At 34.6% G+C, this 27,141-nt stretch overlaps 1 long non-coding RNA gene across 1 annotated transcript in view; it reads left to right on the forward strand.

The window, feature by feature from the left end:
* Nucleotides 1-16,913: 16,913 nt before the first annotated feature.
* LOC135409862 (uncharacterized) overlaps nucleotides 16,914-27,141 on the forward strand; it is a 137,316-nt gene continuing 127,088 nt past the window's right edge. The window contains exon 1 of the long non-coding RNA XR_010428391.1: nucleotides 16,914-17,045. This is a non-coding gene — a long non-coding RNA (uncharacterized LOC135409862). The remainder of the gene's footprint in view (nucleotides 17,046-27,141) is intronic.

The raw sequence follows: 27,141 nt of genomic DNA on the forward strand, positions 1-27,141 counted from the left end.
CTGCTCTCAAATCCTTTCATCCTCCTGTCTGTACTGATATTAGGGATTGCTCCAACCCATATGTAGGATTTACTACCACTGGTAGTAAATTCCATTTGTATACATCCTGGTAGAATTAATGAATTTGTATAGGGACATAGTGAAGTTTGACCCAAAAGACATAGCACACATGAAATAGACAAATCCAAAGGAGTGATCTCTGGTCATAATGGTTTTAAAAATGGCAATAGAGATGAACTACAGCAATTAAAATAGCTAAGGCAGCAAAACAGACATGCAAGAACCATCCTTGGACAACTCACTCAGTTTCATATATAAAAACTTGAAGATGTTAGCTCTTGGATATTTAAGTCTAGCACATTTCATTGCTACTCCCACTGTCAACACTAATGAGAACTGTTCAAGTATATTGAAGAGAAATAGATCTTTAAAAGATTTCATCTATTTTTAAAGGATCACTTAAATCTAAATTACTATTAAAAGGAAAGCAGTGCTGAAGTAGAGTTGCATTAAAGTTGCATTAGTTATGTCTCCTGAATGGCTGCCATGAAAGTATCAATAATGTATTGAAGGGGAGGGAAAGAGAAGTGTGAAAGAAAAAAAGAAAACAATTTGGAAATAAAGTTTTACTCATAGTTTATGGTAAAGTACTTTAATACCTCCGAAATGTTACCTCTTTGTCTCTTGTTAATCAGAAATTTATATATAAAGTACATGATTTGCTCATTTTCTATTTGATTATTATGATCAAGTTTATTTAAATATATGTATTATTCATCTTAGAAGACCTATTAACATTTTCCTGTAATTCAAATATTTATTGTGAATAATTTTGTACATAGTAGAACATTAATTACTTTACTCTTTATATAATGTACTTTTCTATACAATATAGTTTACTCTGCGTAACTATTTCTTGCTAAGTTGTAGTGTCTGACTGCCAGATGCCCACTCAGTCATTCTCTGACTCTACTTTCCCAACATGATGAGAGAAGAAAACAAGATGAAAAAGCTCACGGGATGAGCTTTTTGAGATGAAAAAAGCTCACTGAGATGAAAAAGGACATGGAGTTCACTTATCAGTTGTTCAGTCACCATGAACAAAACATAGTCAAATCAGGGAATATTAATCCTTCCTCCCCCCAGTTTAAATATTTTTAGATAGTGAGAAACAAAGGTAAAACTAAAAACTCCTTCCCTACCCTATCCCCAAGGGAATATATATATGCGCCAGAATGGTTTGTTGTAGTAAGACTATCTTTTCTCCTTATTTTTTTTGATTAGAAGAAGTTTGAAGCATATATTCTATATACTTAAAGTTATTTGTATTGCATGTGTATTATTATATATGGAATAATTTGCAATGTCTTTTTCAAGAAACTCAAGGATGATATTCTTCCAAATCTTGCAGGTCAGAATTTCTATTCTATATAATGAAGTTCTGGCTGGCTAATCTGTGCCTAAATGATAGGTGTTTTGTGAAATGTTACAATGAAGAACAAATATCTAATTTCCAAAAAGTCAGTGCTAGGAAGTAGATGTCATCTTCCAGTACTCCAAAGGATTTTAGAAAAATGTTTTTTCAAATAATATAATTGCTTTTATTTACAATGTAAAGAAATCTTCTCTAACTTGTTTATATTTGCTTGGCAAGACAGCATTGCTAATATTAAAAGTTTAAATATTCACACCCTGGTCAGCTTTGCAGCTGGTAGAGCTAGAATGATTTATACCAACCAAAAGACAGGATCTCATGTTTTTGAAAAATATGTGACTAAAAGTGGTATAGTACAATATGGTTTCTTACATTACAGCATGTCTCAAGTGTCAGTACACCATTTATAAAGGAAAATTTTAAAATGCTATAGGAAGCAAGAAAATAAAATGAAAGACAGCATGTATGGAAAATTCTACATAAAATCATGACTTGCAGCTATTTGTAACTTGAAATAATAGTTAATGCTGATTTCTTTTAAGTAGCACAAAGTGTACCAGAAGCCATATGACTGTGTGTTTAGCCATCAAAAAGACAGTTTTTTGATGTGTCTGAAAACTTTACTACACAGTTCCCTGTCATTATATCTTTTGCCACAAAAGCTTCTTCATATTCAGGTTCCAAGTTTTAATATGAAGAGAGGGGTAAAGAGGTGGGAAAAGGGCATGTTTTAATGGTTCCTAACATTTTTCTTCTAATAGTGTTTCAAAGTGTCTTTCAGAGACCTTTCGAAGTTCTACCACAGCTTTTCCTCACACAGTAACATCTGTAAATGGGTGACAGCTGACTGAAAAGTTAATAAAAAAAATTCAAAGTTACATGATCACCAATACTTTTTTTTTTTTTTTTCCCGGGTATACCAGCCCCTGGTGTATATTGAAAAGACTTTTACCTGTCTTTTCTAAAGTCAACTCTTTGGTTGCTGCAGGGCTTGGAACACAAATATAAGTTGTGTGAACTTCTCACTATCAATACTTTACCCTGTATGACAACATCTCTAAGATCTTTATCAAAATACCTTACACAAGTGTTTCTGCTCACTAAGCACAGATAGCTAACAGTAATAACTAGTCAGTCAGTATTATTTCTTTCAGCACCCAGTATGTACAGTCAAATGTCTTTAACTGTATACAAACAACCCAGATCTAAATGCTAAGCAATTCCCTTAACAACACATTGATAACATCAATATCTGTTTCAGTAAAACTTCTCTATCATATTTAAGCAGGTTATCAAAGTCTCATGTTTGCTTGTCATGGACTATTGCTAAACAGGTATGCAGGGCAAAATAAAAGTAAGTGGAAATACACTGAGATTCATTATTCAATGGGATAAAAATTCTCATATTTGTTGGAGATTACCTCAAATTTGTACAAAAATCATTCAGTATACTCATACTCCTGGAGAAATAGGGTATGCCAAATAAAATTACCTGCTACATAAAATAACAACTCAAAACCCCTGAGTATTTCAAGGGTATACTGGAAGACAGAATATTTGATTTTAGAATTATTTCTTTAGTACATTGAATCATTGAATCACAGAATCATAGAATCAGCCAGGTTGGAAGGGACCTCCGAGATATCAAGTCCAACCCTGAAATTTTAGGAAAAGCTAAATACTTCCACTTGTTTTGAATTCTCACTACCAAGCATTCTTACTGAACTGGGAGTCTTATGAAGCAGAAGATTATATTGCACAGGCAATTGGTGGTAGAGCACTTATTCAGGAAAAGAAAAATGCATGTTGGGCTATGTGTTATCTAAGAGTAGAACCTACATCTACTGTACTATGCAGTATAAGCAGATATAAGTGTTCTTCAGACATGAGGTCAAAATTCATGACACAGCTGGCATCTATATAGTACACAGAGGTTCTCCTGAAGACCAAACTGGCTGCCTTCTTACTCCAGGCCATGTTCTCTGGGCAGTACTCAGGTTTCATCTTTGAATTAACTGGCATGGGTGAAAATCAGGTTAACAGGTACTATTTTTAAAGAATTACATGATAGCAGACAAATGTTTAATTTAACTCCATGTCCTGGTCTTACATAAGCTTTCATGTAACCTAAGAATTCAACTACATAGTTGTCACAGCAAGGAGAACATCACAAATGCCACTAAAATTAATTATCCCAAAATTGAAATTCTAGACATATGCAAAAATTAAATTGAACTGGAGTATAATTAAAAGTTTAATGTTTATTCTTCAAAAACACAGTTTTATTTATTATTTTTCCAATGCTTAATATATTCTATATTATTGTCAATGTGCTGTAAGCAGACAACACAAGATTGGTTCATTTGTGATCAGAATGATTTTATATATATATATATATATATATATATATATATATATATATATATATATATAAAAATACAAAAGGCCAGAATAAAGTATTAAAGCTCTACCAATGTCCTGAAGTCTCAGATATTTAAATTTTCTTAGGTTTATGTGCATATTTTGCAAAATGATTTGGTTTCAGATTACGGACAAACAATTAAAATTATAAAGCTTTCCTGAACAGGTTTTAATTAAAAACAGGGAGTGGCAAGGTGAAGACTCTTCCAGAATTAAGGAGGGATGTTAATTACATACAGATAAATACTTCCTGAGATGTTCCTACAGATTATAGGAAGACTAATTTAAAAAATAAACATGTTTTCATTGGCCCTGCAGTGATGAATTCAGTACTGTTCTCCAGGACAGATGACACAGGAGCCTAAACGTTGAACATGCGCTTCCTAGAAAAAGATGACAGCAAGAGGTTGATGCTTCTGTAGGTGAAATTGATTTATTGTCTTTCTAGACAATGCCTTTGGCAGTAAAAATATCGACCTAAATCATAAATATTTTGTAGATATAGAAGTTGAATGAGAAGTGAATTAGTCTTTTATTATTTAACATATAAAAATTTTCTTCCATCATGAAACAAAACAATGCAATAGGACATAACTAGTTCAGGATTCTTAACAATTTTTGAGCACTGTCTTTAGGAATAGCAAAGCCAGAAGTCTGTGAAAGAAAGTTTTTAAGAACGAGGTCCACAAATATCATTATACATTTTTTTCAGAATCTAATTTTCCACAATATTTGAATTCTGTATCCCTGTGTCTCTAACTGATATGATTAAGATAAAAAATATGTTTTTACAAGTTCCCTTAAACCTCCACTGGAACATCCTGTCTTGTTGCCATTACTTTGTTATTACTTCAGCCTCATTTATTTTCAAACAATCCAGTAAACAATACGTGAGCAAAAAGAAGGAAAAGAAAAAAAAAAAAGACTGATCTTGTTTCTTCTTTGGTTAACAAGCTACTGCAGTAGTATCTCCTAAAAGTATCTGGCTAAAAGTCTGGTGTCATGGTTTAACAGCAGTGGCCATCAGCTCAGCCCCACACAACCTCTCATCCACTCCCTGCCATAATGAGACAGGGGAGAGAATCAGAAGCATAAAAGTGAGAAAAATCTTGTGTTGAAATAAAGACATTTTAATAGGCAAAGGAAAAGCCACACATGCAAGCAAAGCAAAATAAGGAATTCATTCACTTTCTTTCATGGACAGGCATTTCCAGAAAGCTGGGCTCCGTCACCTGTAACAGTGACTTGGGAAGACAAACGCCATCACTCCAAATGTCCTTCCTTTCCCAGCTTTTATTGCTGGGCATGGTGTCAGATGATATTGAATATCCCTTTGGTCAGTTGGGGTCAGCTGTTCCTTCTGTGTTGCCTCCGAGCTTCTTGTGCACCCCCAGCCTAAGCCTACTTGCTGACAAGGGACAGTGAGAAGCAGAAAAGGCCTTGACTCTGTGTAAGCATAGAACAACAGTAGTGAACATCTCTATATTATCAATGCTTTTTTCATCACCAATTCAAAACATAACACTATAAATGCAACTAGGAAAAACTTAAAGGTATCCCAGCCCAAAATACCACAGCTAGCCACCTGCGCTGATATGACTACAGATCTTTTGAACAGGCCAAGTTACTCCCAAGAAATACATTTATAGGATCCAATTACTACATTTAGTAGACACAATTTTCCTCCTTGTATTCCTAACTATTTATTTTTTGCCCTATTTCCTAGGCTACATCAGCTTGGGAAGATTCCAGAAGACATGTTGATAATTATTTTATGAACCTATCAATGGTGCTTTAATAAATAAAGCACATTCAAGACCCTTCAGCAGCAGCTGATTTAAGTTGCTGTCATTTCCTCCTGGGTGCAGCTGGGGTGGGATAACTGCTGATGCTGTTGTGAAAACAGCTGCACAAGCTATTCAGCCAACTGGAACTGACTGACAGCAAGCTGCTAAATACAAGCTGCTGCTTATTTGCAACAACAGCATCCTACCAGAGAGCACTGTTATTTGCTGCTATAGTGGCTTGAAAGTGATGCCAGGTAGGAATTTCTGAGGGTTTAATTCTAGGTCCCGTTTCCAGCTGGCATTCTGTTACAATCTCAAGATTACTAAAGGCCAAAAGACTAGTTGAGGAATTTGGGATATGATCCTACAATGATGAATACAAAATGAAGAAGCTTTTCTTTTGCGTCTCTAGTGGTAAGAGCCAGTCGGCTGTACGGATATAGCCACTGAGAAATATACAATAGTTAATGTATTAGGCTTTTTGGAGTAGGGTGTTCTGTGCAGATAAATATAAACTATTTTGAGATTCAATATCTATAAATCATAGAGAGGTTAGACAGATAATTTTGTTTTGGAGACACTTCATAGACTGAAAATGTGCCCTCATATTGCGCTAGTTTGGCTAGTGTGCTGGAATAAAACCGAAAACATTAACAGAAGGTATTCAAATAATCAGTATAAATAAAGAATGGAGTCTTATAAATGAGCGGGATCATAGAGACAAGTCCTTCCTGAAGCAGGATATTTATTTTATATTAAAAAGGCAGTAATTTTATAGGCTAAATATCTACTTTTCCTCTGCTCCAGCTTTCTTTTAAATTCAGGAAAAATATTGGAAATTCAGTTTGGCCTTGTTTTTGTTTTTGTTTTGTTTTTTTTTAAGGATAAGGACTAGATTTCTTATGTGTTGAAAACTTTATGTGCTAGGGTTACATACAGCAGAGGAAGATGATATGTGATAGTCCTTTCCAGGACAGAAATGAGTTCCTCATAAGTGTTCTTTTTTATGGATGTGACACCTTAATGACAAGAAATGGAGCAACATAAAATTTTTATTTATGTCATGTCCTATTTCACCTGTATGAAGTAAAAATATCTTGAAGAGCACAGAGTAGTTTAAAGGAAGTTTTAGAATTACTTGGAAAACTGTGCATGAAACTGTTCAGAGAAATAGATCCAGCATGTTGCCTTTGGGGCTCATTTTCGAAGGACTGAAAAGGGATCTCCTGCATTATACTTGTAAGGCTACAGCAGAATACAGACAAAAACTTACCGGAACATTTGATTTATTCTTTTTTATAACTCCATCCATTACCATAAGAAAACTTAAAAACTCCCAAGGGATCTTTGCAAGAGTGATAGAGAGGTTAAGGAGAAGGAAAGTTTAATTTCCATACTCTAAATCTCACTTTTAAAAAAGATTTTTTCTTTTTCTCTGGGGAAACAGGTGTGATCTTGAATAGGAGAACAGGTTTTTTTTAAAAGCTCCCACTTAGATATTCAGCTACTGGAAGAACAGGAGATGTGAGGAAGCTAGAAACAGGATACAGCAGTGTGATAGCAGTTTGGATTCACTTTCATGGAACCATGTGCAAAAAAAATCCAGACGACATTTACCACATTCCAGAAACAATCAAAATTATTATTTTTCTTTATTTTCAGTTGTTTTCCTTTGCAGATGTTCTGGATTTTTTTGGTATGAAATATTAAACCATGCTCTGGATGTCTTTGGGAAAGGTGAAAGAAATCTAGCTGTATAATATGAAGCACACTGTCTGGACTTCAGGCAGTTGTACAGAAGAAACATTACAGCAAGGTCAATAAAGTACATACAGAAGTGACAAATAGGTTTTGGATATTACTGTATAGCTGTTCTGAAGTTATTTCAAAAATGTTTTGCTCTGATACTTGTTTCCTCTCTAATGCTATATAGTTAAGGCAAGAATGTTAAGAAGAAATGGGAATGTGTATTTTTGCAAGTAAGAGTACTGAGACAAGTATTCTTCAGTGGGTGAAGATGACCTTTTTTTTCTAATTATTACTGCTTTTTTAAGAGATGTTTCCAGATTTTCAGGTGAAGCTTCTTAAGAGCTTCACCTGAAGCTTAGATTCAAGAGCTGTCTTTATAACTATTTCATCATCTTAACTTTATCTCTGTCTCTTTAGTTTAATTGGAGTAGTTTTACTTAACATATTAAGTCCTCGTAAATAATTTTCTTCGAAGAATTTCTGCACATAGCCAGCTAATACAGGCATTTCAATTTCCCTTCTTCTTAATTATTTGCTTTTTATATTTACAAAATTGTGAGTCTAGATGGAGTCTATTAAGGTCAATATCTTTATAAAGAAAAGACAGAGGCTCATTGGGCTCAGTCATTTATGCTGAAACACTTCAAGTAAAAGTTGAAAACTCTCCAAAAATATCTGACAGTCTCTCACTTGGGTAGTTTTTGTTCTCAGGAACAAAAGCTTTTGATAGTTCTCAGTGTTTGTTCAAAAAGATAAAAATTGTTTGCTAAATTGCCTTCTGGAAACTGAAGGCAGACTTCAGACATATTCTTTTTCATGTGGTGGAAAAAACCTACCAATATTTTAAAAAGAGAAGTCACAAAAGTGAAATTGAAAATTCAGAAAAACTTGTTTAATATCATACTATCTGGGTAAGTTGCCACAGGACAATGAGTCTCTAAAACAGTTTGCTCCATTTTAAAACTAGATGACAGGTGTTATAGAAGGAATTTAGACTCCTTTTTCTAAAGAGATGCATCTTTGCAACTACAAGAAGTAACTGGGAACTCTTCTGTGACGTACGCACACAATATATTCTATTATATGAATGTTCCTAAAAGAAATATGACTTTCAGTTTCTGAGAAAAAACTTTAAATTGATAAAGGCCCATCATAGCCACAACACACATAAAAAAGCATCTATAACTTACTTTGAGAATGTCCATGTGGGACTCCATAGAGATTTTAAAATCCCTTAAAGGTCAAAACACCAAAACATTCCAAACAAATCTTTTAAAAATAAAGTTAATAGAAAGGGCATTTAGTAGCATGTGAAAGCTCCTAAAATTTTAAGTTAGTTAGGAAAGGAAAGCTTTTTCTTAACAGACTTTTCTTCTTCTTTTTTTTTCACAGTTCTACAATTTCCATAACATTCTCTCTGATTTCTAGAAATTATCAGTGCTGATTTCAAATATATATATTGCCAATGTATGACTTAATAAATCAGAATTAATATAATCTGAATTTTATAAGCTTCTACCACTGCCTATACTTACACACACACCATGTTGTCACCAATATTATACAAAACATATACAAACTAATTTATCCTTATGATCTCACATCCACCGTTAGCTATCTTTGAAACTGGAATTCAAAATTCAAAATGTGGGATATAAGGAAGAAATTAAATCAGAGTAAGCCCAGGAAACCAGACTTAAATCACTGTAGTTTTTATCTGACTTTAGCTCTTATAAATTGCCCTACTTTATGCATCAAAAAGTAATGCTTGTTGCTTACCCTCCCACAAATGATTTTTATATGCAGTATCTATCATACCACTAGCAAGCTAATCTTATTTAAAGTACAGTAAATAGAACTCAAAAGCATAATGCAATGAAGTGCTAGGTTGGCATAATGCCAATTCAATTTGCCTGCTCTAAAACTACTTCATTATTATGTGCATTTTTTCAGTCAAGAATCTTAATTATAGATAGAAAACATGAAAAATTACATAGTAAATCTATAGTTAGAGACTTTTGACCAGGGTTAATCTCAAATGGCTTTATATACAGCAGATGTATATACGTATACAAACGTATATTAATATATACATCAAATACAGAAATATCTGTGTAGTTCAGCTGAAACCAATAGGAGTCCTAAATGAATGTTGACCTTTAAGCTTTGAAGTCTGTTTCCTGTGGACATAGGTTTGTATGATGCTGGTTTGGTTTGGACTTAAAATTCTTCTCTACCTACAGTTTGGTTCTGTTGTTCTCCTTTTGTGTCCCCGTTCTCTATAATCTCAGTGAAGCGTTTGCAAAGCAATGCTTTAAATGTTGATCCTTAAGGTCTCTCTTGGAAGCTATACTTATTCAGTGTCTAGTGGTCGCTGGATCACTTTTGTCTTCCTTCCTTACTTGACCCCTCCATCCTGTTCCCTGCCAGTCCTAACACTTTAACACTGAGACCACTCCAAATCCACTGTTTGCCTCTGTAGATCCCTAGTCACAAGTTCCAATAGTCACCAGCAAATGAAGAAATAATGTTGGAGTAAACCTTATGGAGACCCTTCTTGTAACATCTATTACAAGTCTAGTTGTAATGTATAAGTGCATCTCAAAATGAGATAAGCTGAAGCTAACCCTTCAAACACAAGGTTATTTTTAATCTGGCCTTTCAGAAATCAAATCTATACTATGCACCTGCAAAGAATTATGATGAGATAATGGTTGGAAAAGTGTGAGGACAGAAACAAGCAGCAGTGGGAGCGATTTAGTGAATGAGGAAGGTCAGGGACCTCTTTGCAATGCTTAAAGTCATTAAAACTTATGAAATTAGAGCATTGGTCACTGACATATTATGATCACTGTTTTGGCTGAAACTGATCCCTTGCCCAAAAAACACCCCAAACAAAACAAAACTAAAGAGAACCACCATCACCCTCCACTTGTATCCTCTTGGAACATGCATATTTTAAGACATGACCATGTCTCTTATCCTACATGATATTACTCCTGTTCAAGTAACTTTGTTCAGGTATCTTTGACGTAAAAAAATATTTCTTTTCCAACATACATGAAAAATAACTAGATTTTTGTGAGATGCTAGGATAAATATTCATGCTCCAAGCACATAAAAAGATTTACTGGGAGGATTATTACTGGCAAGGCAGATACCAGTCAGGAAAGAAGATTCAGCATCTGCTTCTCCCTGGAAACAGCCTTGTTGCTAAATTCCCATTACCAACCGAATATGGTGGCGCTTGTGACACCAGAAACAATAACTGATGACAGACCTACCAATGACTTTGTTAACAATGGAATGATAACTCTATGTTTTTCCTTTCTGGATTTCATACTTTTTCAGACTGATATTTTTCCTCTTGAATCTTTAAGCTTCTGCTTAGGAGCAAATAAAACAGAATAGACTATTTTAGTTGCAAGGCACTTACAGTGATCATCTACTCCAACTACTTGATCAATTCAGGGCTGACCAAAAGTTAGAATATGTTGTTAAGGGCATTATCCAAAGGCCTCTTAAACCAATACCTCTTTGGGCATTGACCACCTGTCTAGGAAGCCTGTTTCAGTGTTTGACCACCTTCTCCATTAAAAAATGTTCCCTAATATCCAGTCTGAACCTCCCTGGAACAGCTGTGAACCATTCCTGTGCATCCTGTCTCTGGATCTCAGGGAGAGGAGATTAGGACCTCCTTCTCCACTTCCCCTCGTCAGGAAGATCTAGAGGGCAAAGAGGTCACCCCTCAGCCTCCTTTTCTCCAAACTAGAGAAATCCAGAGTTGTCAACCAGTCCCTACAGGACATGCCTTCCAGCCCTTTCACCAGCTTTGTTGCCCTCCTCTGGATGCATAAAAGGACCTTCACATCATTCTCAAGTTTAGAGGCCCAGAACTGAATATAGTTCTCCACATGAGGCTACACCAGTGCTGAGTACAATAGAATAATCACTTTTTTTAACTGGCTGGTGATGTCGTGTTTGATGCACATTTCCTCCTAAGCTGTACATTCATCTCAACTTTTATGTTTCTTATGCCTGTACAGACATTTTTACAGCTCATTCTCACACCTTAGCAATTTTATTGGAGGTCTGAGCCAAGGTTACACAGCTGCACCATATCAATGCAAGATTTTAGATCCTTACAACAGGAATAGCCAAATTTCTAAGGGCCAAAATAGGTTGTATTGGAGGTTGTGGAGAAAAAATGCTACATATATAACTTGGCTTTGAACAAGGAAGATTACCCAAAACCTCACTTATTTTACATATTAGTTGATGAATACATTTCCTCCACAGAGAATCTTGGAAAAGACAAGTAGAAAATATAGAAACTTATTTTAGGATTTTTTTAATGCTAAAAGGCAGTGCATCTTTTTTTTTTTTTTTCTTGTACTAGAACATAATAAGTTTAATATTGTCTGTGCCTAAAAAATATGAGAGAAACATGAAAGATCAGTATGATGATGTCTTGATATATACTATATATGTCATTTAGAAAGACAAACCATCCAAAACACCCCAAACATTTACAACTTTCATCTGACTAATTTATAAACAATACTCCTGAAAACCTGGAAAAAAGGGAAAGGAAGGGAAGGGAAAATATTCAAGGAAAAAATAGAAGAAGAACAGGATGCTAGCATTGTCAGAAAACCATCATCAGAAAAACGAGTGCAATTTTTGTAATTTTGTTATTCCTTGCCTGGGAAGACTGGCTTTGGTAATTTTTTTTCAAAACTATTTAAAAAATGGTTGTGATAAAGTTTGGGTTTGTGTATAAAACTACATTTCACAATGGCAATATTCTTTTTATTTTCTTATCTAGTTTATGTAGGATGACTTAGCTGAATTAATATTTTAAGATTATGAAATAACTTCTTGTCAAAGCTGTTGTAAATTCTGTACTTTTAGCAGTTTATCAGTCTGAAATAGTTTGGAAGTCTTGGTGTTTGCACTAGAAATTTTAGAGAGAAGTGATGTATAATATAATTGCTCAAATATGTATGTTGATTTCTATTGCTGAGTAATCTACTTGACTTTGAAAAAAAAGTCACTCAGAGCTCCGTTACCCTTTTTCAAAATTTTAGCTGGGATGAAGGCGAAAAGTTGAAAATCCTCTTGATATACCTACAACATTGTTTCGAAGGTTAAGTCTATATAATGGGAAATTGAGATTTTAGCATGGATTCATATAAAGTTCTTAAGGGAAAGATCTACTTACATATATGACAAGCAAAACAAGTGTACCCATGCATCCTGGATAGTTTGTATTCTGGCTTCTAAGCAAACCTCCCCTTGCACATATTTATGGACCAGCATTTCACCATTTCCCAGGAGTAAGTTAATGACTGTAACTGCAATATTGAAACAGAAAGAATATCAATAACTGTACCAGAATCCACATAAATTTTGTGGTTGAAAAGACAGCAGAGGTTTGAATAAATGTCATTCATAATGTGTCAAGTCAGATTGAACAAAAGTAGCTTACTAAAATTTGCCTATAACCATACTGGTCTTTCATTTCTTTGTATTAGAATTTGAAGGCTTTTCATTCTGTTTTGCTTTCACCCCTCTTCCATCTCTTTCTATGATTTCAGATCATCTAATTCCTTCAAGCCTCTGTCATTGCTTTCAAATTTATCTTGAGTTGTTTTCTTCCTGCATTGGTTACCACTGAATTGCAGGAGATTTTCTATCAGCTTACCCTCTTTACTGAAACATTGCCACAGGAGGTAAACTGTTCAGAAAGAACTCGTGGCACCAGTTCAGTGTGTTTCTTAATCAAATTTTCCTTAAACACCAATATACTCTACAAATTGCCATCCAAAATATCATCTATCCCATAAATGTCTGTCTTGACCACCACTGTAATGGCACCTGTAAAGTCTCTTACGGTCTGTTTAAGGTAGACATTAAGAATTAACATTCACAATGGCAGTCTTTACACCCAACTAAAGATTAACTAATTGGGAAAAGCAATTGCTTTAAAAGTAAATCTTTTTGATGATAGTGTCAGAGAATTAGCACAGTCATTGTTTTATCTAATGTTGGAATTGGTGACCTCAAACAAAATGTGTAGTAAACTAACAAGTGAAGGGAGCCTGGAAGTGGTTTTTAAGTATCAATATCCTTATAGCAAAAGGTGTACTAGTGATGAAAAATGAAAGGCTTGTCAAAAGTAATAAAAATAGCTGTATCCAATTTGCATATCGAGATGCTTTTCAAAAAAATGGTAACTGAAGACCAGACAGGTTTTTTCAAGTAGATATACATATTCCTTCCAAAATTATCAGGAATAAGACAACGGGACAGTAAAATTCAAATCCAGAAATGTAACGTGGAGAAAAAAAACCCTTGATATAAGTGCTTCATGTAGTGGAACTCCTGAATCTCTCTTTTTTTTTTTTTTTATTCTCTAGGACCAAAAGGAGAAACTTTTTGGAATCTTCACATGTTCACTACAGCTACTTTAAATTAAGGATGACTGAAAACAAAGATGTTCACAACTACCATGACTAGGAAAAAACCCAACACATTGGGTGCTGATCCAAACTTAGGTAGTAATAGTTGTGATCTTGATTCTGTACCCATACTACTGATAGGTTTATTCTAATTTAAAATAAAGGCATCCTAGAACCTCCAGGTCTGCCACTCATAATTATGAGATGCTATGCTGGATACTAAATGATATGGTAGTTCCACAATATTCATTGTCTTTTTTTCCTTCTCTATAACTCTTCATTCCATGTGCCAGCAGCAGAAGGAGCTATGGAACTTCTCCCACAGTTTCCCAGCACATGTTAGTGATATTGTTGGTGATATAGTTGGTGATATAGTTCTCCTACTTAACGTGGGACAGCGCAGATGACTGACTTAAGTAGAAAACTGATACAGAAAACGTAGACAACAGCTGCATCATAAACTCCCATCTCTTACTACCAACATTAAAAGTTACTACCAACATTCAGGCCAACAGTAAGATATTGTAGATAGAATTGACTACCTATTTTTGTACCAACTGGTATTGACTAGGTATCTATAGAACATAGATGGTATTGACTATGTTATTTCATTGACATTTATTATCAAAAAACATGTATAAAATTATGAATTACAAAGACATTATGACAAGATGATTGTCTAGGAATTTAGCACATAAATCCTCAGTTTAATGAAGATCTGATCTTCATATGATTTTCTTCTATGATTTTTTTTGCCTGTGTGCACTTTCTACAGTTCCGTCTTCTTCATCTTCAATTCTATATGAATCATTATAGGCGATATTATGTATATTCAGACAGCATTCCAATATATGGAAATTAATTATTTTGAAGTGGGACAAGGACTAAAGGCAAGTAACTAGTCTTTTTAGACCAAAAGTCAAGCTTCTGATATCTTTTATCTCCTCAGATTTCTAGAACTATTTTTAAGTAAATTGTTTTGCATATGACTGTGTAAACATACAAGTGTGTGAGGGTAGTGGTGGTTAGGGGGACAGACAGGACAGTTGATAATAAACAAGATCCAATAAAGTAAATTTGTTTTTTTATAGAATCATTTCAGTTGGATAGGTCCTGTAAGATCATTGAGTACAATGGTAATCATAATGTTGCCACTGCCAAGTCCACCAATTTTTATAATGGTGCTTCTCAAATTAATGAACGAATGTACTCTTATCTGTTCTAAAAACAGCTAGAAACTTTTGACTTCCTTTAAATAATCAAGGTGTTTATAATCAAAGGTCAGGAAACTTGATGTAGCAGAGAGCTCAAACAAGGCCGTTTATCTAAGTACAATGTGAATTGCGTTGATGTGATATGTTGTTCTTATCACAGCATCAATCATTTTGGAGAACCTGAACTACCATATACTTAATTTTTTGCACTTCTGAGAGTAGATGCCATATTAGAATTTATTAAGGATTTATCAGGAAAAAAAAAAAACGAAACTTTCCTCTTGGTTAAAAAGTTTTAACTTTTGATATTTAAATATCTTTTAAAATGCAAACCATGAAAAAAAAAGTGCTAATGATAAAAGTAAATTGAATGAAGGTTAGAGAAAGAGCATTTTTACATGTGTACATATCAGGATAGAGTTTTCTGGCAGCTCAAAAAGGAAGAATACAAAAGAAAACTTCGTTTAAATCTGGAATATAACATATTGACTTTAAAGCTATAATTCAATAAAATTGAAATAAAAAGTGGAGTTAAATGTGTCTGCCATTTTCATGTCTCACAAAAGCTTCCCCAAATCTCAAATTCCATGCAAAATCTATCATTCAAATATTAACAAAAATTATAATTTCTCCAGGTTTACTAGGTAGAATGAACAGAAAATGTAAAATATATATACTTGAATGTGGTACTGGTTGATGGCAGTGAAGAAGAATAAAATTATTTACAGTTGAATATTGCTTGAGCAACTTTGAGAGATGAATAATGTGACATCTGCTCTTGTCAAAGGAGGCTCTGGTCTCTTCTGCCCTTCAATTCCACTTTGAATGCAAATTAAAAAGTGAAGTCTTCCTAAAAATCTCTCCCAAAAATACTAAATTAAATTCTGGCAGTCAGAAATCTTATAGAATTTATTGTCAAAGATTTGTTACTGACTTTATTTCTGAGTGTTGTTTAATTTTGTTATTAGAATTTTTCCAATTAAAGCAGATAAGCCCAAATAAAGGGTAAAACCCAGAAGAGTCAAGACAAGGCGTAAAACTAGAGATTTTTTTTTTTTGTTATGTGACTGAAAAGAAATATAAACAAATAAGAGTCGCAGACCATTGGCTTGCTTTCTTAGAGATGGGGCAGCAAATTGGATTGTAATATAAGAAGAATTAAATTATTTGATGGTCAAAAATGAGGACTGACCTGAAAATAAAGGTTTCAAGATTCTAAATTAAGAACTGAATCTTAGTTCAAGACAAATTAGAAACCCGGTTACAAGTTACAGGTTCTGATTAGACATCATGAATTCTGGACTAGAAATTAATGGCAATGTTAGAAGTAAATTGGAGGTGATTAAACTGTCTAACACTATTCATTGCTTGTAGTTTGACAATGAATTTTAGCATGATTCAGACAGGGGAACCAAAAGAAAAACAAAAGGCTATTTCAGTTTCAAGGTAAGTCAGATACGGGGTTGAAAAATTAAAAGAAAATCATGACAAGCTAAAAAAGCTGAAAACAAGAGCAACCATGTAGCAATAAATCCTGCATTGTTTTATTATGTTGATTAATGCCGGAATCATTTCTATTCACCATTATGATCAAGTAAAGATGAAATTTCAGTAAATCAAAAAATAAAGGTTTAGCAGATTATAAAAGATTCAGTCAAACTTTTTTTTTTTTTTGAAGATATGTTATTCTTCTACCAGACTGTCTGACAAATCTTAGTTTAACATTGACTCATGAATGGTAAAAGCAATTTAGAGCTGATTTTCAAGTAATGTTTCAGTGGATATGCCAGTTCAATTCCCCCACACAGTGAGACTTACTACCTGTTCAAAGAATGTGAAAAGAGAAAAAGAGTCAAGGTTTCCATAGTAACCTTTACTAGTTCAAAGTAAAATTGCATAAAATGAAATCATTATCACTCAGCAACTAAGGAAGACAACTCAGTTGATGAAGACGCCAAGTTGTAAATGACTAGTGGTGAGTACCAATTTTTTTCCTACCTTTAGTATTACTATGCCTTTTATGAAAAAAACCAAAAAATATAACAACCCAAAAGTTAAACTCGATGTATCTGTTGTGTTTAACAATTCTGAAAACTGATTTTTAATTCAGAAGCAATGTAAGTATGTCTTGTGACTTAGATAGAATACATGTTGGTATCCATGGTAACCCAGGAGTTCCTAAAGATCACACTGTTCATTTTCCAGAAATATGAGCATATTGTTTGTCTCCTGGCAGACTGGAAAATGTCCTGTTACTATATGGCTTGAAAACAAAGTCAAAATGGCTAACAGAGCTTTCATTTCTCTTGTGCTGCAGTAAACATAGATATATAGATTTTTATTCACACAAGATAATAGTAGTATAAAATAAATTGAAAGGTCCTTTAAACAATTAATTTCTGAAACACTTCTAAAAGAATAAACTGACACATTGAACAAAAATGCCTTCTCAGAATCAATAGAAGAAAGCAAATCCTTGAAAACAAATAATCTTTTTGAGACTTTTTCCTTCCCTCTCACCACCTGACTGAAACTAGACAATCAGTTCAATGTTGTTGATCCCTAAGGGATTTTAGTCAGTTACTTACTGTAAGTGGCGATGTATCAGAACAGTTATTTATTAAGTTTTTTCTTTATACAGATAATATAATACAAGGAAATGTAAAAGAAATATATTTCAAGTATGATGAGGGGGAGGGGTTTACTGCTTTGGTCTTTTTGGTTTGGTTTTTTTTTCCCCCTGAATGTATATTTATTGAGAATGAAAGGAAGAATTTTGTGTATTTTCTTTTATGTCTATATCTTACTTTTCACACTCCTATTATTAAAATATCTGTATGCAATTTACTGTGCTGTCAAAGAGATAGAGCTCTTCAGTCACTTGAAACCTAGGAAAACACAATCATATACCTAGTGCCCATTTGCTAATCTTCTTTGGGCTATTTAGTGAATAACCTAAAACGTAAGACAATAATACCAAAAAAAAAACCAAACAGGCTATAAATAAATTCAGTATTGTTAGACTGATTCTGCTGTAGTCTCTACTGTGATCGAAACTAGTGTCCAACATGTTTCTGAGGAAAATGTGGAGAGTTCTCTGTCTCTATTCTGTGGTCTGGATGTATGAAAAGCCTTTGGAAGCTAGTACATTTTTATAGCCTCCAGCAGTGTATGATTAGGATTTCTAAGAACCCTGACACTAATATAGATAAGAGATTTTCAGTGTATTTTGCTTCTGGTATGAGATTTGAAGTAAATTCCAGTCATCATACCTGAAGAAGAAATTTCTGTTTTAGACATCCCTGCTTGGATAGAAATAGGTTTTGACTGGTGCCTGGGCAGTATTACTAAGCTGTGTGTTAGGATGTGTCTTCAGACAGATGCAGTCTCGACCTTTACAAACCAAATTGTCTCCAGGGTGGAAGTCGAGGGATTATATAAATCTGATGCTCTATCCAAGAGCATCAGATGGTGCTCCAAGCTTCTCCAAGCTCTTGTAGGCCATAATGTGGCTCTGCATTGCAGTAGCACTATGTCTGCTAGTAGCACCACCTCAGGCTCAGAGTCTCATTCATGCCTTCAGTTGACTTGCTGGGCTAGAAACTGAAAGCTCAAAAATAACATATTCAATATTTTGCGTGAAATTCCTGTGGAATGATTTTGGTAACAGCGTATAGGTTTAGAATGGAAAGATAAAAGAAAGATGACTTGAATGATATACACACATTTTTGGACTATCATTGTCTTCCTATACACTTTAGTTTTTTAAGTGGGTTAGTTTATATACAGAAGATGTATCTATTTATTCACACATCAGTTGCTTCATTTCTTATGTGAACGCAACAGGAGAGTAAAACAAAAATAAACAACCAGCAATTCTGAAAAAAAATAAGCTTTTTTTCCTCTCAGTCATGGATCCTTGGTGGTTTCAAACCATTTGGATTTTCTGTCCATTCCCAGTTATTCTCCCACTATAGTAAATTCTTAAAGGAATAGTAAAACCTCCACTTCTGTTGATTTGTGCTACTTAAAACATTTTTTTTTTCATAACATTCTTAAAGACCTCTCAAAAATTATTCAGCTAGATTACATCATATGAATTTCAGAAAATAAAAAAAGACCAAAAGATTCTTTTAAAAGAATTTTGGAAAAAAATTATTGAGATGAAAACCTACATTTGGTAGGAAATTCAAGTGCCGCTTTGTAACAATTTGTTATAGCTTTTCTAAAGAGAGAATGTATAAATGCAGTTGAAATAATTGGAACCAACTAAGAATTTAGCTTTGTCAATATTTTATATAAGAACTTTTACAGAAATCCTATTAAGGAATATAAAAGTTCAGCCCAGGTAAATTCACCAGCAGAAATGAATGTATAGAAAACAAAATGAAAAGTGAAATTGTATATTGATGTAGATCATTCAAGATTGAAAAGTCTATTTTACAAACAATTTGCATCAAGACCTTATAACAAAGGAAAAGCTGAAGAAAAATTGTAAGCCATCCATATAGTACATTAACACTTGTTCCTGTGCTGAACACTACTGAGTCTTCAGTGCCTCCTCTTACATGGATTTAGCTACTGAGTTGCCCTCCTCAAATACAGCTCTACAAATTTTGACTCAAACATGGCAATATCAAGTCCTTGTTCCTTATCATTCAACACTGATTCACCTGTATTTCTATGCATTTATTATTTTATAGCTCTCCCCTCCACTCTAAAAATTACCGGTCGGCATGATTCCTTTCCTCCTTTTTCCTCACAAGTATTTCTGTTCCTGTTGCCCTTTTGAGAAGAGCATGTGTTTCATTCTTTCCTTAAACTCTTCAAGGCCTGTTTTTTCACTAGTGTCTTACATTATCTTGGTACCATTCAGATTAAAAATAATTCACATTTCTTGCAAGAACATAGCAAGAGCATAGCTAATACAGCTAGCTAACCTTATCCCCTAATGTGTTTTACTTACAGGTAATTTGTCTCAATGGCATTTACTTACATGGAGTTGCTACTTTAACTAATAACCACAGGAGAGGAAACAAATCATTATCTGTAACCTGGAATCATTTCTCCAAATGATGTCTCATTCAGACCGAAAACAAGATCAAGCTCACCCATTTTTACATGTACATATCTAAGCTAATGAAATTTGGCTTCCTTTAAATGAAAAGAGAAAATAAGGTTCACAAAGGCATAATTCATCTAATTTATTTTAAATTTCCTTTATATGGCCACATATGCTTAGAAGGAGTGTATAATAATAATTCAGATATACTAATAATTCAGATTACTTGATTCCTTTGCCTGCACTTAGACATCTAGTGTTCTTTGAGATGACCTGGGCTAGCCTGTATGTACGTAACACAGTCTTCTTGAAAGGCATAGGTCTCTGACTAGCAGACACTCTCTCTAGTGTCTGCTAGTCCTCTGATGATGTTCCTTACACCTTAGAATATCTAAGAATGTCTCAGATAATTTTGACTGATTTGAAATTTAAGGTATATAAATTTTAATGTCAGTGTGTGAGGCAGGGGCCAAATTTTAGCAAATCCAAACGTTAGCACTCGATCTTATAGGTATTAAGGCTTATGATAACCTGCCTTGCTTTGAGCTGCCGCTCTAGGAAGGTACAGGTCCTCCATAGGCCCTTTTTAATAGCTTTCAGCAGCTACCTTTAAGTCGTCTTAAATAAAACTAGATGCCTCTGTATAGCTAACTGAAGAAATCTTTAGGTTTAGAAGCTGCCATTATATCTAACAGAGAACTAGGATTTAGTTCTGTTGTCTAAAGTAGCTAACTAACAGTGCTTGAAATTCCCCAGGTTATCCTAGCTTATGTCCAGTCATCACTTTAGAACAGCACGTATCTCATTAATATCCCATGTACAGCCTCACGTAGATCTCTGCCATTTCAGTACAACACAATTATATAATTATCTAAAATTTCACTCCTATTCGATATGTTCAGTGTTGTCAGAAGAGTTACTCAAATCAAAAGATGCTTCCAGTTAACTAGATACGGGCACTGATTTCTATGTCTTCCCTAGGATATTGAGCATACTATTGAATGGGAACCTGCACTGTTTTACCCAGTGTCGTGGTTTAAGACCCCCAAAAATCCAACTTCCAAGTCCAAGCCCCCCTCCCACAACTCACCCCAGTGTGAGAGGGGTTTTCCAGGCACAGCACAAGACTCAATATGGGGGGAAGGGAATTATATTACAATTATTACACAAATAAATATTATAATATATTATATACACAGTCTTAACTATCTCTCCTATGGTAAACCAATATTTACATTGGGTCAAGTCTCTTCTCCCTCCAATAAAAGTCCAGAAGGGAAGAAGGAAAAATCCTTTCCATTTTCAGGGCTGCAGTGTCTCTCCTCTTCAATGCAGCAGTCGTAGCTGAAGTTGTTGTAGCTGGATCTCTCTCCTTTACACACAAGGGGGTTTCCTCTCAGCCCTTCAGCTCCAAGCAAAGGTCTCTCTCCTGTGGACTGCGATAGCAGGGACAGGCTCGCCTCACCACGGTCATATCACGAAGTGCAGGGCACCTTCGTGAAAGTCCCTTCCTCAGGAGATTCAAGCTCTCCCTGAGTCAGAACATTTAGGGCAGTTCTCAGTTCAGACTTTGCTCCAAGCATCCTACCAGAGCTCTTTTGCTCTGTCTCGAACTGCCAGCATGGAGGGGGGGGGGCAAGGCCACCTCCTCTGCATTCCGTCCAGCCGTCCCAGTCCAGCTTCCAGGATGTCTCTGAGCTTCTCAGCTCCTCTCTCCGGTGCATACTGCATCTTAGGACTCCCATCAAGTAGAAGTCCACCCCCTCCTCCCAGGAGGGGTTTCAAAGGGGTTTTGGGGAGATTTAATTCAGCCTTACCCCAAAAGTGTCTTTGTTGAGCTTAGTCCTCTCTCTCTCTCCCTCCGTCAGACATCTCTGTGTCTCTCTGCTTAGCTGCATGCCGTCTTTGCTGCTTCTTATCGCTTTTTGGCTCTCAGCCACAGTTCTCCGTTCACTGCTGCTCCACTGCCACTTTCAGTATCTCTGTCTGTCCACTCACAGCAAGGAAACTTCCCCCAGCTCTCAGCTACAGTACTTGGCCCAGTTTAACACTGTTCCAAGTTCCTGCAGCCCCCAGTCGGGGGCTGGGGGGGCCTAGCCCCCAGCAGGGCTCCTAACTCTTCTCCCCTTGTGGCCTAAAACATGGCTACTACCCCTCCAACTACCTCATCATCCTTCTTTTCCAGTCTGATGTGATATGTTTAAATTTTGCAGGGGTGCTGATTGGGTCAACATCAAGAGACACCACCCCCTCGAGGGTTACCATCGTTTTTAACTCTGGGGGGAAAACACTTTTTTTCCCCACCACACCCATCTACTGGAATCTGGGCCATGCAACAAGAAATAACTTTAGGTATGTACATTTTGGCAACTGAGAAGGCAAAGTAGGGGGGTCTGTATGCAGGTGCCCATAGGCTTCCTTGAAACTGTTGCCTAATTCTCCACTGAGTGTAATAGGTGCATAAATGCCTCTTTCACAGGAGTACACCTTCATTTAGAAGCTTAATTCTGGATCTGATTTCTTATTTGATCAGATAATGTGCTGATTAAACCATAATCATGAAGTGCTTTTTTAAACAAGAATTATAGCTACTAGTTCTGAAATTAGACTGCCATACTGTGATGAATAAACTAAGTCACAGAAAGAATATCAGAACTGCAGTGTTTACACTGCCCTTAGTAGGGAAAATATTGAGGCTGAATTTAAGTTTAGCAGAAGTTAGAACACACACTGGAGGAATGGAATAAAGATTATTTTTCTCTTAAACACTCATTTTTATATATTTAAAATATGAAATTTTAATACTTTTATAGCAATTCAAAAATTACCTTCAGTTAACAGTTGAAAACATTATGTCAGTTTATTAGTGTTTTTATTATATTACAGCGATAACTGAGTGATTATTGAGAGGGATGTACTGATTTTGCTTTAGTCAATAGTGTGATTTTGAGGGTGCACAGAGTTGAAGCTTTACTAGCACTTCAGGCTAAACATACATTTTGAATGTAAACTTTCCTTCTTTCCTCTTTATCGCTTCATGCAACACTTGCTTCCTTTTCCTTTTTGACATTTTAAGTACAGAGAATAATTCAAATCACATCAATAGCACCTGAGAGAACATGTTGGTCTTGAAATAACCTGAATTATGAAAGTATTGTCTTTTACTACGCTTTTTTAATGTTGATTCAGCAGCTATCTCCATTATCACTCTGTAGGTTCCAGTTGTAACAGAGCAGCATACTTTTTATTATACCATGTGTATAGAGGCTCTTTTTCGTTCTGAACTTTCTAAAAGAACTGTGAGTGATTGTAGATATGAAAAAAAAAGAAAAGAAAGAATATTTGCTTTTTAGAATGCCTTCAGCATTGAATTCATGATAAGTTATTCAGATTCTCCAGGTTTCATAAAAAAATATAAGAACAAAAAATATTATTGTACTGTATTTACAGCATGGTGCTGTTTTTCAATAGCTCATATATATATTCTGCGTATTCAGATGTCAACACTAAGAATACAGATTGATGAATCTGTGTTTTGATTTCACCTCCCACCTATCTGACAAGAATTCACATCTGAAAGGAATTCATGTCAGGCAAGAATTCAAACTATATGAAACTTCTTTGCTCTTTCCATTGATGTATGAGTTGTGTGTCAAGAAACTAGATATAGGTACAGGTAAACAGGTGTACACACAAAGCAGAAAATTATGGATGTTTGTTATTTTCTTATAAAATAAGGTTCTCTTTATATAATAAAGTATGAGCAAAATGCAATGCTGGGGTAATTTCACAACTGTATTCTAAAAATGCAGAAAAAAATATTACTTGATAACTAGCTTTTTTTTAAACCCATATTCTCTTATATGCCATGCATGTTAGCATGCTGGTTGCACAGTGTCTGAAAGTTGAAGACAGATGAATTCAGACAGATGGGAGGAAAGGAGAAATTAAAAACAATTACCTGTGCCCTTTTTTTCCTCTCCAGTCATATGACTCTATCTGACCTTATCTGTAAGGTGCAGACCTTTAATAACAGCAGGAAAAGTCAAGGAAATGACTGTACAACATTCATGATCTAAACAAAAATAAAGCTATTTTCCAATTCCCCTTCAAATCAGTTTAGGATGGTAAACTAAGATGTGAACTTGGTTTCAGCTCCCTTCCTCAAGATAAACAACTTAATTTTACTAAGGCACCAGTTATGAGTGGTTAAGCTCAACTCTTTTTTTCTTTTTCCTGAATAGTAAAGTGAACACATTTAGTATTAGTCTCTTACTACTGACATCAAAATTTTATGAAAATTAAAATCAAATAATAGCTGTTTCCTATTAAATATGTTTCTCTTAAAGTGCATTTGTGCTTTTGTATTACTTTTCTACATAATCTTGTCATTACTATCTAACCATATATCATTAAATAGCATCAACAATTAATACTTGATCACTGGTGAAAATTTCAGTAGTCATTGAAATCCACTTTATCAGTTTATAGAGAAAAATTAAGAAAATGAAAATAAGTCCTACAGATTGCAAAAGGAAACAGACCAATAAACAAATCAACAAGCAAGAAGAATTCAGAAGCTTCTTTAATTTTTTGTATCACACTCAGACAAATTCCAAACTCAGAATTACTGTCTTTCTTATAAAACTGCCTCTTCCTTTCTCTTTTTCCCCCTAAAAAATAAAATTTTTCTTTTTTCTTTCTTTCTTTTTTTTCCCCTCTCTCTGTTGAGTAAATCAGCTTTATGACACTGTAGTCGCAATAAATAGATGTGTCAGTATTCATGTTCTTCCTGGAAAGGATGGTTTAGTCATTATTCAAGATAAATAAAGACATATGTGTAAAATTAATGCAACTTTCCCTGGACAAACTCCATTTCAGAATTTAATTTTCTATTTTATTTCCCCATTAAAAAAGTGCATGTTAGCCTGTGAATATTTCAGTGATATTCCTGTGGCCCCAGCATTTTCTTTCTATAACAAAGGTAACTCCCTGGCTTAAATTTCATATGCTTTTTTACAATTGTACACATGATAGCGTATTTTTTTTATGTTTTCGTGCCACATTAATGCGTAATGATGCAGTTCCTTATAATGAAGGAGTTGGTATAAGTTATCCCTTCCAAGCACATATAGGAAGAGTGAACTTCTCTACTAAAATCTTAAAGCAAGACAGAGTCCTTAAAAATTTTATCCTTTTATTGTCTGATTGTGACAATAGTAACAGTGGCAGAGCAGAGACTTATCATTAGGAAATATAAAGCTATGTCATAATGTATCATGATCCATGTTTTCAAAATAACTGAGTTTTCCAGAACAGACAGAGGCACTCTATCTGAGCTGAACATTCAAAATTAAGTCTCTCAACACCTCTATAAAAAGCAACTTGTGAAAGTCAATTATTCTCAAAACATCTCTCCTGCAAAAAAGCTACAATGATCTTCTTAAGTTAAAGAAATATAAATAAAAAGCGCCAGTAGCTTTTTTTTCCACCTTATTTTGTGTGATATATGGGCTCCATTAAATCTTGTGTGAAAATCAGCAGCACATTAACTGTACAAACTGGTATGCTTCTCTACTTTACACAGTATTAGCTTTTAAAATATCCCTGTTTCAAAAAAAGGACCAAATGAGTTTTTGGGAAAATAAAAGTTTGTTTCAGTATATGTAAATTACAACTGGCAGCTCCCTTCCCATGATAATTTGCACACTGTGTTTTGTGTTGTCATCACTTCTTTGTTCAATAGTTGGTTTTGCTTTTCTCTTTTAGTTGAAGCCTTGTACATAAATGCATTTAGGCTCATACATGAGCCTGTGTGCTCATGTGTGTAGACTTAAACTGAGCATATGTGTTTGGTTGGATGTGGGTTAAAACCTGTTACCAGTTTTAGACAGTTCCATTAACCTTTGATACGGCTTGGCTATAGTGTTTCATACAGTATAAAAAAAAATTTAACACTATTTGGAGCCATCTTGCTGAAATCCAGTCCCACTACTGCTGACAGTAATTGTTTACATGTGATCTTGCTTATTGATTATACTGAAATTATATTAAGGAGCAATCTGCAGGCAACCAATTCTAGTCTGTTCACTTGAATGCAATTTATTTAGTACTTTCCTACATGCTTTGTCAGTCATTTAATCCCAATTTCCAAGGGAATTAATCTTGAGTTTCTTAGCTTCTAAATGATTAAATTAAACACAGGCAAGAGTGAAAAAGGAGAAGAAAGAACCATAGGAATCTTTCTTACTACTTATTCTTCCGGGAAAGGTACATTCAGTGCAATGAATAAAACTATCTTTCATGTGGAAATACTGCATTATTCGCAATGCAGAGTACTTTATTTATGAAGATGGGTAAACTAATGCTCAACTAAGATGAAATATAATGAAGTGTGGGACTCTTTTTTAAGTAATAGAATTTTATAAAGGCATCTGGGATTTAAAATATGATGAAATATTAAGCACAACACAAAATGAGAAGAAACTTTCATTACCAGGAAAATCAAAAAAAAACCAACTGAATGCTTAAAATTAGTTTATAGGTTGAGATACTAGCAGAGTATCCAACCCCACTCCCCAAATGCAAAAGTAATATTGATCAGTAGTACAGTTACAGCTAAGATATAGTTTCTAGAAAATTGGTCTGAACAAAGTAGGAGGGGAAAAAAAAGAAGAAAAAAAACAGGAAAAAAACCGCAAAACCTGTGACATAGAGCTACACCAGCCTTGCCTCCATTAGGCTGCTAAATTCAGCAGCTCCTAGCAATCCTGACACACATTTACATCCTATTTTCTTATAATTTATCATGTCTTTATTTTCCTTAAATGCATGATTACTAAGAAAATTTATTTTCAGACTTGAAATGGGAATATGTAAATGTGTCTGCCTCTGGTACTTTTCAATATTCCTGTAAAAACAGCCACTTCTCATAAAGAGGCCTCATGTTATTGCAGATATTTTTGTTATTAAGCTCCAAATACTCTTCCTCATATTTTGTAGCACTGAT

The sequence above is a fragment of the Pseudopipra pipra genome, chromosome 2 (genome assembly GCF_036250125.1).
Source record: "Pseudopipra pipra isolate bDixPip1 chromosome 2, bDixPip1.hap1, whole genome shotgun sequence".
Taxonomy (NCBI): Eukaryota; Metazoa; Chordata; class Aves; order Passeriformes; family Pipridae; genus Pseudopipra; species Pseudopipra pipra.